This window comes from Malus sylvestris, chromosome 17 (assembly GCF_916048215.2).
Source record: "Malus sylvestris chromosome 17, drMalSylv7.2, whole genome shotgun sequence".
Classification (NCBI taxonomy): domain Eukaryota; kingdom Viridiplantae; phylum Streptophyta; class Magnoliopsida; order Rosales; family Rosaceae; genus Malus; species Malus sylvestris.
Window position 1 is genome coordinate 32,444,508 of NC_062276.1, and position 6,201 is coordinate 32,450,708.

The following is a 6,201-nucleotide window of genomic DNA, read 5'->3' on the forward strand; positions in this document are numbered from 1 at the left end:
TTCCTGAATTTGCCTTTGTTAGGGTAGCGGAACTTTCGACTGCCCTCAGTCATGACCTGCTGGTCTAGGCTGTTCTTCCATTTGTTTGGCTAGTCTATGCTGCGGTTGCAGCGCATGTGATGCGTTCTTAGCAGACGGGCGAGTTCTTCACAGGCTACTGGTTGAACTTGAGCCGGATTGAGTAACTGCTTCTCTCCGTCCGTCATGCTGCCAACTCCGATGTAAGGTGAAGGATGCTCCTTGCGGGCCTAGCCGTGAATAAACATTTCGCCTGGAAGGTTGCTTATGTTGATTATCGAAGGTTGACCTCAACCGTGAGTATATACTCGTCTGTGGGCTTGACTGAGAGTACACGCTCATCTGCGAGCTAAGACGGGAGTATACGCTATCTTGGGGCCTCAATCAGAAGTGTACACTGCCCGAACGCTCGGTTCGTGGCTAGTCGAGTAGCTGCTTGCCAGGACACTGCTGGAGAGGTTTTTTGTTTGCCTTGTCCTACTTCGGGACATCTCGTCTAGGGCACGTTGCATCTCGGTGCGCTGCAAGAACTGATTCACCAAGGTCGTCTGTCGTGCAAGGGCGCTCATCAATTCTATGACTTGTCGAGACAAGTGTTATTCTCCATCTGGATTGGAAGAGCTTGGAAGGAATGCGTCTCCTTGAGCAGTGGAAATGTAGTAGACTTTGGCGCGAGATTTGAGTTGGGAAATATCAAATACGCAGAGAACTATGGTGAAAATACCCCCTGTTTCAACCGTAGGCCCAGAAATTTGAAGTCGGGATGGTTGACCTAATCTTGGACCAATTTGGGCTGCTTGGAAGGCCACGAGAGCAGGCTGGGCCACATGAGTGGGCTGCTCGGTGTGTGATGCACATGGGTGCGAGGCTAAGGCTTGGTTTGGCAACGCATTGGGCTCACGTTGGATTTGGGCAGCACGGGTTGGCTCGGCTGGGGCTTGGGCCCTTGAAGGTTGAAATGGCACGGCTTGGGCCATGGCTTTGGAGATGTGGGTTTTGCCAAGGGTGGCTGCCGTGGTGGCCACTGTGATGGTTGCCATGGTGGTGCCTCGTGGGGGTGCCGCTTCATTCACCGCTATGTAGAGCTTTGTAGATCGTCGCGGTCCTAATCCTTGAACGTTGGAATTTTTGTTTGTCGAGGTTTCCCAATCTCTTACCATTGTACTTTTTTTTTTACGTTTTATCAAAGAATTTTTAGAAATAAAAATTTCAAGAATAAGAACGTACGAAAAATCTACAAATAAGCAAAGAAACAAAAAACCTTAGATGCAAGAGACTTATACGAGTGTGTGACTCAACTCTCAATGAAAACATCAATTTGTGGATGCAAATTTCCGTTTTCTTCTTCTTGGACAAAATTGCACCTACAAAACAAATAACACCTTGGGTCAAGGCCAAGAGCCTCATGCGCCACAATGAATTTTGAGGGAAAAATGTTTAGAGAATTTAGAGAATTTAGCAAGAGTGTAGAACTTAGGGTTTTAGAGAAAATGGGGTAGTATATATAGAGCATGGCCGGCCCTCTTTGGAGAGATGGTAACCAGGCATTTTTGGGGTGTAATTGGTAGTTAATTAGCCAATTAATAGATTAATTAGGTAATAAATCAATTAATTAGCTAATTAATATAATTTGAAATGAATGTTTTGGGGGTTACCTTGTGGAGAAGATTTGATGAGGATGCATGAAATAGGTTTTGAATAAATACCTATTTTGGGCACTTTTGACTTGATAGTGAGATGATTATCCACTACTCGCGCGTACGAATTCCAGTGTTCCTCGAGAGTAATTTTGTTATTTTTACCCTAAAATCCATTGTCGTCTCTTGATTGTTTTGGGCTCCACAACTACGGTGTTACAAAGTTGAGAATTGGAAAGCATAATTAGCGTTAAGGTTACACATTCGTGAACAAGATTAGGTGTTGTGGATTGGGTTTTCTGTAAACATTGAGTAATGGAGGGTTTGCGGAATTTGGCTGGCGAAATCCCAAAATTGAGCTCGACTTCCTTGGACATTCACCGGGGAATGAAGGTCTTGTTGCCACTTTGTTGTCATTGTCATCGTCTTCTTATTCTGATCAGTCTGATCATATACGTGTATTAGGCAGACTTTCCAAACTTTCCAGGTACCATTCTCTCCTCTCATATCCTCTCCTTCCTTTTTGGTCTTTGTGAATTTGTGAAAAGTTTGATTTTTTTTATTTTTTTATTTTTCTGCTATCTGTCGGTTGGATTGGATTGGGTTGGAATTGTGAATTGTTTTAAATTTCGATTTCGAGTAGTCATTAGAGGATGATCATGCATGTACTTGTTTTAGTGACCTTCCCAGAATTGGCTTTGTGTTCTTGAAGCTGTGAGTTAAACTTTGGCAAATTTTTTTCGCAAAACCATTTTTTTCCTTGTACCCCAACCAACAACAATAATAGGAAAATATAACTCAGAAAGACCCTACTACTACTGTACTACATTAATCAAACCAAATTACATGAGATTCCATTCCCTACCTAAATGAATAAATAAATAAAATTAATTTAGGAAATTTGAAATTTTCTAAACTCCCCTAAATAAATCTTTAATCTCTGTCTTCATGTGGCATTTACTACTGTTGTCCAGCTTGCACATGATAAGGCAGGAGAGAAGAGCTTATAAATCTGTGTTTGTATTGGCGGGATCTTGTCAACCCCCATATAAAGGCAAGTTATATGAAGTTGAAATCCATCAAGGATCAGAAGGAACATGAGAAGCCACTCACATTGCTAAACAACCTGTAGCCAGGTTTTTTGATCAAGTGGGTTTGCTGTTCTCGCGTCAAGCTGTCTTGCACGGTGCGAGCACGTGCAGCCCCTCAACTCCCTCCAAGTTATACATGTTGCTAAATAACCTAGCTGTGGAGCAAAAAATATTCACTAGGCGACACGTGGACTTTTGGACAAAAGAGGACAAAAATACCCTTGAGGCATACTAGGATTCCTATGCGCAAGAAGTGGACAATCATCTTTCAACCAAGTCAAAAGTGCCCAAAATAGGTAACAATTTAAAACCTATCTCATCCATCCTCATTTAAGGTAATTCCCAAAACCTAATTTATTCTATATGTTTTATATTCCATTATTTAGCTAATCAATTAGCTAAATATTATTTTCCTTTCATATTTCCTAAAAATTGACTAATTAAGGGATTAGTTATCTAATCAATCCCTTAATTGTCAATTGAAACACCCATTCAAACCTAAAATTACTAGAGGGCCGGCTATCCCCTTTCAAAACCTAATCCATCACTTTTTCTACCTTTTTTCACCATTTCTTCCTTTTTAGTAGCCAATAAATTCCATAACCACCAAACCATTTCCTTTTATGTTTAATTAGCCAATTAATTGGCTAATTAAACCAAAATAAAACCTAAAAACCCTACTAAGTGGCCGGCTACATTTCCTCTCTAAAGTGATCAACCTAGCCCTATAAATAGGCTCCTATTTTCACCAAATATTCATTCCAATTCTCTTACAAAAAAATCCCAAATGCTCTAAACACTCTTTCTATCTAAAATTCTAACTTTGGCATTTGAGGTTCTTCGACCAAAGCCCCCCATTCATCGTGGGCGCGTGAGGCTTTTCGCCTAACCTAAGGTGCTACTTGTTTTGTAGGTACAAAATCGTCTAAGATCGAGGAGGAGAAAATTTGCATCCACACTAGCCATGCCCCTTGGCCCCCCTCATTCCATGACACCCGACTCATTGAAGGGATATGTTTATGACACACAGAGTATGTCATGGGGTACGTTCAGGTCCCCCAAGTCATCTAAGCCAATTGGAACCATGATTGTTGCGTATGGAAAGCTTTATTATCTTGCAAGTCCAGCATGCCTCGTATATGAGATGCCATCTCCACCCCTTGAGCGATATGATCCCGGCGCAGACCGTTAGGAGACTCTCCCAATTCTACCCTCCAAACCTGTGTATTGTGAGGAGATAGTTGGTTATGTCGTATGCTGCGGCTATATTTTGGTTTCATTATATGGTAGCAAAGGATTTAGATTCATGGCATTTCACGTAGCTTGAGAAAAATGGTACCCTGTAAAGTCAGAAGTATTAGTGTTTGATTTCTTGGGTAGATTCAATGGAACAGTAAGTGCACACACACACACACAGAGCAGAGCTTTTTTCAAGGTTTCAATGTATTCAGCTTGTTCTAAAACAAAGAGCTCAAAGAGCATGATTTACCATTGGAGGAGTGAGAAACAAATTCACTCTCTCACAACATTACAAATCTATCACAACCATTCATTTCTAAGCCATTATGTAAGATGCTTACACTTGTCATGAGATATGACTCATTATACTCTAATCTAGATACCATATGGAATGTGATCCAATGGCTTACATTAAAACCTGCACAATGCTTATAATAAACCTAACACAGCAAATACATTTATACACCAATACTCCCTTCTAAATGTTTTGCTGATTTTACTCCAAGTGCATTTCTCAAGTATTCAAACCGATCTTTAGGAAGTGCCTTTGTAAACATGTCTGCCAATTGCTCATCTGTTCTGCAGTAGTGTAATTCAATGGTGCCATCTTGAATAGCATCCCTTATGAAGTGATATTTTCTGTTGATATGCCTTGTTTTCTGATGGAATACTGGATTCTTGGACATGGCTATGGCAAAGGTATTATCACAGAGCAAAGATGTAGCCTCTACTTGTTCTTCTCCAAAATCAGACAACACAAATCTCAGCCACAGTGCTTGTGTTGTGGCTACTGCAGCAGATACATATTCAGCTTCTGCAGTAGATAGTGCCACACTGCATTGTTTAACAGAAGCCCAAGAGAATACCCCTGAACCAAAACTGAATGCATAGCCCGAGGTACTTTTCATATCATCCAAGCTTCCTGCCCAGTCACTATCACAATAGCCTATTAACACAGTAGCTTTACCCTTCACATATTCAATTCCAAAATCCAATGTGCCTTGTACATATCTCAATACCCTTTTAGCTGTTCCCATGTGCTTCATGGTAGGTTTATGCATAAATCTTGCCAACAAGCATGATGCATACATTAAATCTGGTCTAGTAGCTATTAGATATAACAAACTACCAACCATTTTCCTGTATAAACCTTCATCAGCTTCCTCACTTCCATCAACTTTGGATAATCTGTCAATAATAGCAAGTGGAGTTTTCACAGCTTTACAGTCATTCAAACCAAATTTTTCCAGTAAAGACTTGGCGTACTTCTTTTGATGAATGAATATGCCATTATCTGTCTGAATGATGCCTAAGCCAAGGAAATGATGCAACAATCCCAAATCTGACATTTCATACTGTTTCATCATATCATTTTTGAATTCTTGATCCATCTTATCAGAACTCCCTGTGTAGATAATGTCATCTACATACAGAGATACAATAAGCACACCTACATCACTGAATTTAGTATACAAAGTAGCTTCACTTTGACTTCTCTTGAAACCAGACTGATTGAAATATGTATCTATCTCATCATACCAAACTCTGGGAGCTTGTTTCAGACCATATAAGGCCTTTTTCATTCTGTAAACCTTGTCTTCTTTCCATTTGACTTCAAACCCCTGTGGTTGATCAACATATACTTCCTCATGTAGTGTACCATTTAGGAATGACGATTTAACATCCAATTGGAACAATTTCCATTCCTTTTGGGCTGCCAATGCAATCAAGGTTCTAATGGTATCAAGCCTTGCCACTGGTGCAAAGGTCTCATTAAAGTCAACCCCAGGCTTTTGAGAATAGCCCTTTGCCACTAATCTTGCCTTATTTTTCTGCACTGATCCATCAAGATTAAGCTTTGTCTTATAGACCCATTTGACACCAATTATTGGTTTATCAAACGGCCTATTGACTAACTCCCATGTACCATTCTTTTCTATCATTTCAATTTCTGTAGACATAGCTTTTCTCCAAGCTTCATCACCTGATGCTTCTTCAAAACACTCAGGTTCTATCACACAGAAATTACACCTTTCAGATATATCTTTCACACTTCTGAATTTGAGAGGTGTGTGATCAAACTCTTGCGGTTCAGTAAGATTCACTTGTTCCTCTTGACTTAAATGAGAAACAACAGTTTGATCTTGTTGCTCTAGTACAGATTCTGTACACCCCTCATCTCCTTCACTTTCAACATTACTCCCTTCATCACAATG